We start from the raw sequence: 13685 nt of genomic DNA on the forward strand, positions 1-13685 counted from the left end.
ATTGAAGATGGTAGAGACACCAGATGGCCAAGACAGTCCCAGTGTAGTCATCATGCCTGGCGGCCTTGTCCGACTCCTCCTTGCAGTCCCGCCACTCTCAGCAGGTGACTTCCTCACCGGGAAGGCAAGGCCATCAGGCTCCTCCTTCTGTAGCAGGCCCGCAGGACCCCTGAGGGTACTCTCCCCACCCCGCCTGGCCACCAGATGGGAGACGGAGCAGATGTGTTCATTAACCAGCGGCCCCTGCAGGCTGCTGGGACTGTGCCAGGTCTTCTGGGAAACACGGGGACTGGATGATCATGAGACCCCCCACCCTCCCACCCCTGACCTCACTGCAAGGCAGGCCCCTCCCCTGTGACTCTCAGTAGGCTCGGGGCCCCTAGAGTAAGTGGGGCCCTGAAGGAGGAACCCGAGGGGTCGGTCTTGCCCCTCTGTGAGTGGCCTGGGAGCCAGTGACACCCAGAGACCAGTTCAGAGGGTATCATGGGGTGGAGAGGACCCCCTGCCCCAAGAGGAGAGGACAGGGCCCACTGCTGCATCCCACAGGGGTCTGCTGGTCTATCCTGCTGGACCGCAGGGTTTGAAGCCCCAGAGAGGATGCAGCTGCCCCATCACCTGGGATTCAGGGTTGCTCGGTTACCACCCCCATGTATAATGTGCCCAGGCGGTGCATGACCCTGACCTGCCCCTTTCAAGGGTGCACCTCCCCTCCCCTGCCCCCGCAGGGGTCTGCTAACCAGGCGCCCCTACATATGCGTCCTCTGTTCCTTGGTAGGCCACCCCCGTCTCTGTATCAAGCTTTCCGGTGCTAATGGTAAAGAACCCCCCTGCCAGTTCTGGAGACATAAGAGGCTTGGGTTTGATCTCTGGATTGGGAAGATCCCCTGGAGGAGGGCATGGCAGCCCACACCAGTATACTTGCCTGGAAAATCTCATGGACAGAGGAGCCCAGTGGGCTACAATCCATAGGGTTGCAAAGAGTCAGACAGGACTGAAACAAGTTAGCACGCACCAGTGCCAATTACCATGTGGCTTCTCTCTCCTCATCCAGCCCTGATGGAGGCAGTATTACCAAGATATTTATTTGGTAATTTTTCTTGTAATGGTTTTCAGAGCAAGTTCTCTCGACAGTAAAGGAGCCTCTTTTCTAAGTGCAGGGTTTTGTGAGCAAATGCGATCAGAGAAACACGGCTCGGCTCCACGCATCTAAGTCTAGGAGCCAGCATGAGAGGAGCCGAAGCTTAGGGCAAGCGGAATGTGAAATTAACCTGCAAAGCCTTGGGAGACTAGGCTGCAATCTGCGTGGCGGGGCCGGGACGCGGGTGCCTGGCGCCCCCATCCGGTAAAACATTGTCCCTCCATCCTCAGTGAAGCTCGGGGCCTGAGACTTGCATGTAAGGAGTCAGAGGGTCTGTCTAGGAAGGGGCGGCAGGGAGACAACCCTCTGCGAGAGTGGGACTCTGCCCCTCCGCTGTTTCCCAGTGTCCAGATCTCAACTCTCTACGTAGTTGTTGTTGATGTTGTTGTAAAACACACACCACATAAAATCTACCACTCTAACCACTTTTCAATGCATGGTTCGGGGGCGGTAAGCAAACTCACATGCTGTGTAGCCATGAGGAGCATCCATCTCTAGAACTTAATTCTGCCTCCATTAAACACTAGCTCCTCTTGCCCCCTCCCCCAGCCCCTGGCACTCACCGTTTTACTTTCTGTCTCTATGAACCTGACCACCTCACAAGAGAATTCGCAACATCTGTCCTTCCTGTCTGGCTTATTTCACCTCACATAATGTTTTTCAGGTTCATCCACATTGCAACAGGTGTCAGAATTCCTTCCTTTTTGAGGCTAAATAATACTGTGTTTTGTGTATATACACATTTTGTTTATCTATCCATTGTCACCCATTTCCTCTTTAAGTGAACAAAACAAGTTAACTTTCATTTGATTTCATTTTTGTAAAATCTGTCAGAAAATGTTTTGAGGAAAACACACTTCAGAAGTTGAGAGCCATCGAGGAAGAAGGACCTTGGTCCTACCGCCTCAAGGAAGCTAATTCTGCCAGTGACATGACCAAACAAGGAAACGGAGCCTCCCCTGGAGTCTCCGGGAAGAGGGGGGCCCTGTGGCACCCCAACTGTAGCCCAGGGGACCTGAACTGAACTTCTGACCTACAGAACTGTGAGATGATATATGTGTGCTTTCAAGCTGCTGCATTTGTAGTCAATGTCATGGCAGCCCCAGAAACCCATACAGAGGTAGATCCTAATGCTGTAACTAAGAGTTCACATGTTGCAAAAGATACAAATACAGAGCTAAAACAAATACAGAGGACCCTAAAGCAAACGCAGAGCTCACGTCACCGCTTGGGCTCCCCAAAGGAGATCCCGACACCAGGAGCCAGCATGAACCCCAGGCAAGTGGTTACTGGGGAGGCACAGCGGAGTGGGGTACACTTGAGATGGGAGAAGCAGGAGAGGGTGCAGGGGAGGTGGAGGACGTCCAACCTCAGAGGAGTGTGGGCCCAGCCAAAAGGAGGAAGACCCCCCAGGCAACACAGGGAATGTCTGCTTTACTCTGTGTGAGATAGATCTGTTCTGCAGAGCTGGTGCTTTCCACAGGCCCCGCTGGCTGAGGGGAGAGCACAGCCGTCAGATACTGACAGGATCCTGGAAAGGATGGATGGAGTGTGAGAAAGTGAGGAGTCAAAGATGGCTGGGCCATCTAACCTAACCTAACCCTGATGGGCCAGTGGTTAGGGCTCCGAGCTACCACTGCAGAGGGCGCAGGTTCAATCGCTGTTTAGGGAACTAAAATTCCACATGCAGTGCAGCACAGCCAAAAGATCTTTTTAAAAGGAAGAACTTTACGTAAAAAATCCATCAGAGTATTATTAAAACTACAGCAAGATGTGGTTATATCTCTGGACTAGGTTCATCTGGGTTATTGCAAGAAGACATATAGTATCAGATAATTTTTTAAATTTATTTTCCTGTGCCAGGTCTCAGTAGTGGCATGCAGGTTCTTCCATCTTCACTGCAGCAGGCGGGATCTTTTGCGACATGTGAACTCTTAGTTGCGGCATATAGGATCTAGTTCCCTGGCCAGGGATCAAACCCAGCCCCCCTGCATTGGGAGCGTGGAATCTTAGCCACTGACCACCAGGGAAGTCCCAGTTGCAGATAATTCTGACCACATAAAATTTTACATCTTTCACAAGACAAAAGAATACCATAAAGTGAAAATAAAAACAATCTAATGAAGAAAGTATTTACAACACACAGAATACATATCCAAAAGGTAAGAGGAATACCTAAAAATCAGTAACAACTTGATGGAAAGTGGCTGGGCCACAGAGTAAGAATAAGCAGAGTACAAGAGGCAATGAAATGCAGGTAACATAAACTGTAGTCACCTTGCTAGTAGTGAGAGACACAAAATTAAAATGGAATTAAAACTCCCAGGGTGCTGGCCAGGCTCAAGGGACTAACCGGAGCTCAGAAGAGAGACGCGACTGCCTGGGGGTGGATCATTCAGAAACCCAAAGCAGAGCGCTCAGCCATGTGCCTTCAGGACCTCAACATTTAGAGGTTGAATTCAGGGCTTCCCAGGTGGCTCAGTGGTGAAGAATCTGCCTGCCAGTGCAGGAGATGTGGGTTTGATCCCCTGGAGAAGGAAATGGCAACCCATTCCAGTATTCTTGCCTGGGAAATCCCATTGACCAAGGAGCCTGGCGAGCTACAGTCCATGGGGTCGCATAGATTCAGACACGGTTAAGCAAGCAGGAGGTTAAGCCAGTGAGGCACCCAGAGGGTTCACCAAGGATGGGAGGAAAACCAGAAGCACCTGGTGTCACAGCGGGCACCAGAGGACCACACATCACAAGGGCCAGGAGGATGAGGGCTAGGGACACCACAGATGTGACCAGAACCTTGGCAGGAGTGGATTCAGAGGCTGCCAGGTCTGTTCTGCGCTGAGCCTGGTGGGGAGAGCCATATGTGTCCTCTCTAGCAGGAAGGGGCCTCTGCTCCTGTATAGGTTTCTCTGTGCTATTGCTGGACAGTTAGCATGCTGACTTTTCTTACTCTTAGAAACCACCATTTCCTTCACACTCAGCCTCTGGGGCCATCCTCTGGGTCTGCTCCCCTGACCTGATGTGCTCTGTCTCCACCTGGCTCAGCCCCCAATTTCATCCACCAAAATCCAGCTCCAGAGTTACCTTCTCTGAGCATCCATCCCTGGCTCCTTCCTCAACACCCCCACTTCTGGGCTTAGGATGCTCTGTGGTCACAACTGTGACATCTTGTGGCCCCAAGTCACTCCCTCCGCACTTAGGGAAATGCATTTTGCCACTGAGTGCCTGGAACAGACAGTCTTTGCTGAACTTAATGAAACTGCCAGGCGGCAAGACCCATGGAGAACACAGGTCTGCAGAGAGACAGAGCCCACATGCTGGTCCTTCCTCTGGTCTAGCTGCACGCTTCCCACCTCTGCAAGACGCATGGTTTCTTCTTTTGCTGTGCAAACAGCTTTTTAAATTTTTAATTAATGTAAAATAGTAGAACATGGAAGATGTCAAAAATTTTTTAAATTTGCTACAATCATTCTGAGTGCATGCTAAGTCACTTCAGTCGTGTCTAACTCTTTGCAACCCATGGACTGGTTCCCCAGGATGTGCCCACCAGATTCCTCTGTTAACTGGGATTCTCCAAGCAAGAATACTAGAGTGAGTTGCCATTTCCTCCTCTAGGGGCTCTTCCCCACCCAGGAATCAAACCTGCATCTCTTGCATTTCCTTCATTGGCAGGTGGGTTCTTTACCACTAGCACCACCTGCAGTAATTGTAAAATCCTTTTTTAAAAGTTAAAGAGTGACATCAGAAACATGACCGAGTGAAAAACTACCTTTGTCCTTCCCCTTCAGTCTACACCCAATAAAACATCCACAACTCAACAAAGATTCCTTGGCCCAAAACAACAGGACAGAGAAAATTCCACATAACAGTACATCTAAAGATGGGTGGATTGGAATAGGGAAGACAGAACTGTGGAAACAGTGGAGTGGGTGTGCGCAGTCGCGGCCTTCTGACCGCAGCAGCTGAGCCCACAACCACAGACAACCCAGGAGTGAGTATTCGCACACACAACTCAGGTCTCCAGCTGCACTTGGCCTGTGGCCACAGGTAACTGGGCAGCAGCGGCAGTGGGCCTGGGGCACCATCCTTCCAGATTCCGAGGTGCCCATGACACCCTCCTATCTGCAGTAGTGGAGTCCAGGAACCTAACACCACCACACACAGGAGAGGTGCGTGTGGACCCTGGCTCCCCTTCGGACATCCCACCCCCAACAGTGGAGCCTGTGTCTCAAGGGACCCCAGACACAAAGAAAGAGCCCACCACCGTAGGGATGACAGCAGCTCTGGCAGAAGCAAGGCAGCAATGACCCCAGAGACACAAGAAGCGACAATAAAGGCACAGAGGTGGACTTCATAGAGGGATGGTGACGTTGGAAAGTGCGCTGAAATAGAACCAGAGGCAGCTCGAGAAACCAAAAACACGTGAGATAGCGCCACCTACCGGAGGACAAGCAAAATGACTCGTAACTCCTCAAAGTGCCCCAGGACTGACCACAGTGCCTTCCAAAAGTCTTGAGGGCGTGGGAGTGCTCTGGGTAAAATGCGACCATACCACGCCTGCAGCCCGGCCGCAGGGACACGAGATTGTCTGCAAGAAGAAGGGGTGGTGGACAGTCTGTGTATATATGGAAGGATGTGGTACATACACAGGTGCTTACATAGGAAAAAAAAATGAAGGTGAACCAAAACATTAACAGAGAAGCACTGGGACACAGATCACCTGCGATTTTCTCCTTCTTTATGCTTTTCTGAATTGTCCAAGTTTTCTACAATATGCATATGTTATTATTCTAATTTAAATTTTTTTATATTAGCTTCTAAATCATCTCAGTTGAAATCTGTAGAATTTTTTAATTTCAGAGGTACCTTCATTACCTTAGCACATCATGTAATCCTCATGCCTATCCATGAGGAGAAACAGTGTCATTGTCTCCGTTTCATAGATGGGAGAACTGAGGAGCAATGAAGGGAAATGACCTCTCTGAGGTCACACAGCTAATGAGACCAGAGCCTGATTGCCAAGGACAGACTCCTCCCATGATGGGTTTGCCTGGGGGCCTTAAACCCTGAGCCTTCAAATCTTAGCCAAGACTTATTGTAGCCAGTGCTTTGTGTTGATTAAAAAAGACATTCTGAGATGTGATCTGCTAAGAGCCCTCACCGTCCCAAAAGTCCCAACCTAGACCATGAAGATAAGAGGAGGTCAAGGACAGGAATACCGTCTCATGTGCTATGAAGTGGGCGTCAAATGCTTTCACAACAAGTCAGTCCTCTAGGTATCATCCTCAGCCAAGAGAAAACAGTCAATAAAGAACATTACAGCATACTAACACATATATATGGAATTTAGAAAGATGGTAACGATAACCCTATATGCAAAACAGAAAAAGAGACACAGAAATACAGAACAGACTTTTGAACTCTGTGGGAGAAGGTGAGGGTGGGATGTTTCAAAAGAACAGCATCTATACTATCTATGGTGAAACAGATCACCAGCCCAGGTGGGATGCATGAGACCAGTGCTCGGGCCTGGTGCACTGGGAAGACCCAGAGGAATCGGGTGGAGAGGGAGGTGGGAGGGGGGATTGGGATGGGGAATACGTGTAAATCTATGGCTGATTCATATCAATGTATGACAAAACCCACTGAAATGTTGTGAAGTAATTAGCCTCCAACTAATAATAATAAAAAAAAAAAAGAATATAGAAGAGAAAACAGTTAATAATTCAAGGTCACTAGGGCTGCACCAATCCACTCAAACATTCAAACCTCCCTTTCAGCCACTCATAGGAAGGGCATTCAAACCACACTCTGTGGTTGCACTTCCCCACCCCTCCAGGCTGTGTGGGAAGAGTTTCAGATGGGGGCAGGGTGGGGCTGTGATAGGATCAGGTGAAAGCTCAGCTGGTGGGGAAGATCAGCATGGGCAACTCCCTGGAAAGGGGAGCCCAGCTGTAGCCGTCTCCTGCTCCCAGATGTCCACGAAGCACCCCTAGAATAAAGCATGCTGTCCCAGACACTGGGACACTTGGTAAGTGAGACAGAAGGGAGCCTGACCACAGGAGGCTTACACTGAGGAGGAGCAGAAAGTGAACAGAAAAACCAACAAATAACTAAGATCATCTCTAATCAGATGAGTGTGGTCAGGCAGTCATCAGAAGCCGAGCACTGGGAGAGCCTTCCCAGGGCAGCAGCCCTAGAGACGGGCAGGAGCAGGGGTGAGGGCTTTGGAGGACAAAAGGGAGGAGGCAGTGCTGGCTCCAGGCTTCAAGCTCTGGGAGTGGGGGAGGGATGTTCTTCCCCAATAGAAGAGATTCGGGCACCCAGGAGCTCTGAGAAGCCAGCAACTGGTCTGTGCCCATCGCAGCAGAGGCTGCTGTGCCTGCGAGGCAGAGAGGCTGGGGCAGTGGGGCTGAGGGTCAGGTGTACATGTGACCCCAAAAAAGGCAGAGCAGTAGGAGTAGGGTGGGGGGCAAGTGGCCCACCAAGAAGGGCTGGGGGGGTGGTGGAGACTGGAGGAGTTAGGGCTGAGGAGAGAAGGGAAGGGGGACGGAGGGGGACATTTTCACAGGAGGCCAGACTTGGCAGAGAGGGTGAGACAGAGGCAGCCAGAGAGAGAGGGAGAAAAATACAGAAAGAGGCCTTCCAACCCACAGAGGTCACTCATCTCACCCAAAAAGGAGACGCGCGACAGACTCCCAAACCCTTAGGAGAATGTAATGTCCCCAGGGAATGAAATAACGCCATTTGTAACAATATAAATGGACCTAGAGATTATCACATTAAGTGAATTAAGTCAAAGACAAATATCATATGATATCACTTATTTGTGGAATTCAAACAAACAGCACAAGTGAACCTATTTACAAAGCAGAAATTAGACTCACAGACATTGAAAGCAAACTTATGGTCACCATAGTGGATAGCACTGGGGGGAGATAAATTAGGAGTTTGGAATCAACATATACACACTACTATATATAAAAAAGATAAACAAGGACCTACTATATAACACAGGAAACTATACTCAATATCTTGTAATAAGCTATAAAGGAAATGAATCTTAAAAAGAATATGGATGTGAGTATAAATGAATCACTTTGCTCTACACTTAAAACTAACAAGTTCTGGGGAAGCTGTTCTCCAATAAAAGAAATTCAGGCACCCAGGAGCTCTGGGTGCCTTAGTCAGTTAAGTTCAGTCCTTCAGTCTTGTCCGACTCTTTGTGACCCCCTGGACTGCAGCACACCAGGCCTCCCTGTCCATCACCAACTCCCAGAGCTTACTCAAACTCATGTCCATGGAGTTCGTGATGCCATCCAACCATCTCATCCTCTGTCATCCCTTTCTCCCACCTTCAATCTTTCCCAGCATCAGCGTCATTTCAAATGAGTCTGTTCTTGGCATCAGATGGCCAAAGTATTGGAATTTCGGCTTCAGCATCGGTTCTTCCAATGATTATTCAGGACTGATTCTCTTTGGGATGGACTGGTTGGATCTCCTTGCAATCCAAGGGACTCTCAAGAGTCTTCTCCAATACCACAGTTCAAAAGCATCAATTCTTCATGCTCAGCTCTCTTTATAGTCCAACTGTCCCATCCATACATGACTACTGGAAAAACCATAGCTTTGACTAGACGCACCTTTGTTGGCAAAGTAATGTCTCTGCTTTTTAATATGCTGTCTAGGTTGGTCATGACTTTTCTTCCAAGGAGCAAGTGTCTTTTAATTTCATGGCTGCCGTCACCTCTGCAGTGATTTTGGAGCCCAAAAAATTAAAGTCTGTCACTGTTTCCATTGTTTCCCCATCTATCTGCCATGAGGTGATAGGACCGGATACCATGATCTTAGTTTTCTGAATGTTGAGTTTTAAGTCAACTTTTTCACTTTCCTCTCCTGGGTGCCTTACAACATTGTAAATTAACTATACTTCAGTTTTTGAAAATGTTTTTTTAAAAGTGTTCCCAGGTTTTCTAACTCCATACTCAGTGGAATACTTGATAAGTCATGGAGCCTGCATGAAGGCAGGGAGATGCGTGTGTCCTCCATGCCTGGCCACCCTACGTGCACACAGCATTCATGATGTCCCACAGGACCCCAGATGGAGATGAGAGGCCACCCTGGGTCCCAGGAGACCTCAGATGCTGAGAGAGGGCAGGGGCTTCTAAGAAACCCAAGAGACCAAGGAACCCCACCTTCTCTTTCTAACTAGCTTCTTCCCCATAGGACTCAACAGTTACTCAGAAAATGATGACAGAAGAGAAAAGAGAGAGACGGAAGGAGCTACTTCTCCTTCAGACTGGCAGACTCCCAGTCAGCCAGGTGGAATGTGGGCAGACTGTGGAAATATGATGTGAAATAATGAATACTCACAGCAGTGTTACTCACAATGGCCAAAAAGCAGAAACAGCCCAAGTGTCCATTGGTGGGGTGAAAGGTTACACAAAATGTGGTCCACCCACATAGTAGAATATCATTTAGCCACAAAAAGGAAGAAAGCACTGACACACACTACAATGTGGATGCATCTGGAAGATCTTTTGCTCACTGAAAGAGGCCGGACACAAAAGGATACAGCGTATATGATTCCATCTACACTAAATGTACAAAACAGGCAAATCCACAAGATAGAAAGCAGACTGGTGGTTGCCAGTTGCTGGGTTTGGGGGGAGGAGGGATAGGAAATAACAGCTAGGGAGTACAGTATTTCTTTTAGGAAAAATGAAATGGTCTAGAATTAAAGAGTTGGTTGCAAAACTCTGTTAATATATAAAAACCACTTAAAAAGGGTGAATTATATGACATGGGAAGTAAATCTCAGTGAAAAATAAAATGGTCTTCCCTGGACTTAAAGACAGGGAAGTAAAGAATCAGACAGTAAAGAATCTGCCGGCAATGCAGGAGACCCGGGTTCGATCCCTGGGTCAGGAAGATTCCCTGGAGAAGGGAAAAGCTTCCCACTCCAGTATTCTTGCCTGGAGAATTCCATTGACAGAGGAACCTGATGGGCTACATTCCATGGGGTTGCAAAGAGTTGGAAATGACTGAGCAACTAACACAAAATAAATAAGATAAAAATAGAGAATTTATATTTTTATAAAAATGAAAAATTTGATCCTCACTAGTACAAAAATATACCTAGAAATGAGTGGCCATAAAAGCAAACCAGACCTCCAGGTAGCATCTGGCCTCCTGCCTTTGGGCGTGGTCAGGACCATCACGAGTTAAAGTGGTTTTGTTGATGGAGAGTCCAGTCTGACAAAAGCAGTCAACCAGTTCATTGTGTCAGGAAAATAATAGTGCTTCCAAGGAAATGGATTCCTCAGAACAAGAGTGAATCTGAAAATAAAAGGAAATGTAAAAAAAATGTGAAGACAAAGCAGCTGAGTGAGTTTTGTGCAGAATGAACTACACATGCCCATTCCAGCCAGGGACATGAAGGGTGTGATTTTGGTGATTCCACATAAGAGTCAAATGCTCTTGTGTTCACCTTTAAACTGGCATTGCGCAATATAAAGAGGAGTAGTAATATTCACACTAATAATGTAAACATTTAATTTTGATTTAACTGGAGTGACATTTTTAATATTTATTTGACTGCCTTGGGTCTTAGCAGCAGCATGCAGATCTTTTTTGCTGTGCATGGACTCTAACTGTGGTACATGGGCTCAGTAGTTGCAGCATGCATGCTTAGTTGCTCCAAGGCATGTGGGATCCTAGTTCCTGGACCAAGGATAGAACCTGTGTCCCCTGCATTGCAAGGAAGATTCTTAACCACTGGGCAGCCAGAAAAGTCCCTAGAGTGACAATTTTTAAAACACTATTTTTAGAAACAAAAGAAAGACATGGAAAAGAGGAAAGCCTTCCCTTGTGGCTCAGCTGGTAAAGAATCCACCTGCAATGCAGGAGACCTGGGTTCAATCCCTGGATTGGGAAGATCTCCTGGAGAAGGGAAAGGCTACCCACTCCAGTATTCTGGCCTGGAGAATTGGATCATTGAAAAAGCATGAGAGTTCCAGAAAAACATCTATTTCTGCTTTATTAACTATGCCAAAGCCTTCAACTGTGTGGATCACAATAAACTGTGGAAAATTTTAAAAGAGACAGGAATACCAGACCACCTGACTTGCCTCTTCTGAAACCTATATGCAGGTCAGGAAGCAACAGTTAGAACGTTAGAACTGGACATGGAACAACAGACTGGTTCCAAATAGGAAAAGGAGTACATCAAAGCTGTATATTGTCACCCTGCTTATTTAATTTATATGCAGAGTATATCATGAGAAATGCTGTGCTGGAGGAAGTACAAGCTGGAATCAAGATTGCCGGGAGAAATATCAATAGCCTCAGATATGCAGATGACACCACCCTTATGGCAGAAAGTGAAGAAGAACTAAAGAGCCTCTTGATGAAAGTGAAAGAGGAGAGCAAAAAAGTTGGCTTAAAGCTCAGTAGTCAGAAAACTAAGATCATGACATCTGGTCCGATCACTTCATGGCAAATAGATGGGGAAACAGTGGAAACAATGGCTGACTTTATTTTTTCTGGGCTCCAAAATCACTGCAGATGGTGACTGCAGCCATGAAATTAAAATACGCTTACTCCTTGGAAGGAAAGTTGTGACCAACCTAGACAGCATATTAAAAAGCAGAGACATTACTTTGCCAACAAAGGTCCGCCTAGTCAAAGCTATGGTTTTTCCAGTAGTCATGTATGGACGTGCGAGTTGGACTGTGAAGAAAGCTGAGTGCCGAAGAATTGATGCTTTTGAACTGTGGTGTTGGAGAAGACTCTTGAGAGTCCCTTGGACTACAAGGAGATCCAACCAGTCCATCCTAAAGGAGATCAATCCTGGGTGTTCACTGGAAGGACTGATGTTGAAGCTGCAACTCTAATACTTTGGCCACCTGATGCGAAGAGCTGACTCATTTGAAAAAACCTGATGCTGGGAAAGATTGAGGGCAGGAGGAGAAGGGGATGACAGAGGATAAGATGGTTGGATGGCATCACTGACTCAATGGACATGGGTTTGGGTGGACTCCAAGAGTTGGTGATGGACAGGGAGGCCTGGCGTGCTGCGGTTCATGGGGTCACAAAGAGTCAGACACGACTAAGCAACTTTCACTTTATGTTTAGTATCCTTACCAACACTTTTTTCTTGCTTGTTGAACAAAGCACCCCACACAGGATGTGACCAGTCCTATGGTCAGGGAGGAAGGCTCCAGGGCTTGTAAATCTGTGACCGCAGGTCTCATAGACTATGTCCCAGGGAGTCAGAGGCCGGCAACACAATGTGAGGACACGGCCCCATGGCCTGAGTTCCTGGTGTCGTCAGCCTGGCCTCAGACCCAGTATCTGAGCAAGGAGGAGCCTGAATCCTCCCAGCCGTGGTGCAGAGGGAGAGATAGAGAATGGGGAGAGAAAGGCCAGCAGGGCCAGGCAGCAAGTGGCCCTGGCCTGGCCACCCCTCACTTCTCTGAACCTCAGAGCCCCCTCTGGCCTGTGCACTGCATTCTTCTCAGGCTGCAGGAGGGAAAGAGCTGAAAGGGAAACGTTTTGTGAGCTGCCAGTGTGGAGAGGCACCAGGAGGTAGCAAGTCACCAGTGGCCAGGACCTCAGACCCCCATCCCCGAAGATTGGCACTGGTCACTGCAGGAAGGGCCTGGGTGGAGGTCTGAGAACCCTGCTGAGGGGTTGTAGTGGCCAAGACAGTGTTACACAAGGCCCGGGGCAGGGAGAGCCATGGGGACCTGAGCTGCCTGTCTAAGGGGCAGGGTGTCCTGGACTAGAACGTCTGGAAATGTGAGCACCCAGGAAGCATTGAGGGGCTCTGTGTTAAAGGTCACGAGGCCATGGGCCAGGCAGAGGAGTGCAGCCTGGACCAGGGGTGGGCACTGACCATCAGCACTTGTGGTCACGCCAAGGCCACCTTTCCTGTCCAGGCCCTCAGGGCAGAAGGATGCAGGAAGTTTCCCCAGAGGAGGGGCGCATCACCTGGGTGTTCATCCTGCCCCACCCCAGCCCCGCTCTCAGGGCCCAGGAGGGGCCCTTCTGGGAAGAGCCCTTCCTGGTGTCCACCCTGCGAGGAAACAGCCCCGACACTGAACTTGCCCCTCCCTTTCTTGGATCCCCAACATTCTCCTCACAGAGCATGCAGCCTATAAACACAGGATCATATTTCTTCCTTCTGTCTGTCCTTCTTGCTGTAAAACATTCAGGAAAAGACAAAAAGACACCATGGGAGAAAGACAACGCCCTCCCAGACAACCCCGCCCCTGGGTTCCTTCTCCTTCTCCGTCACCTGTGGACCATGTGCTGGACTGGACCGGTCACTCCCTGTCCCTGAAGGGCCCCTCTGTGACCACAGAAAACAACACCGTGTTGTGTCATGGTGGATATTTCTTCTTCCTTCTGCCCTTCATTTTCTTAATTCTCACAGTAAAGTAATTAGCCTCCAACTAATAAAAATAAATGAAAAAAAAAAATTCTCACAGTAAGCATGCATTACTTTCAAAGTGGAAAAAAAAAAAAAAAATGGTACACCACATTA

Source organism: Dama dama, chromosome 18 (assembly GCF_033118175.1).
Source record: "Dama dama isolate Ldn47 chromosome 18, ASM3311817v1, whole genome shotgun sequence".
NCBI lineage: Eukaryota > Metazoa > Chordata > Mammalia > Artiodactyla > Cervidae > Dama > Dama dama.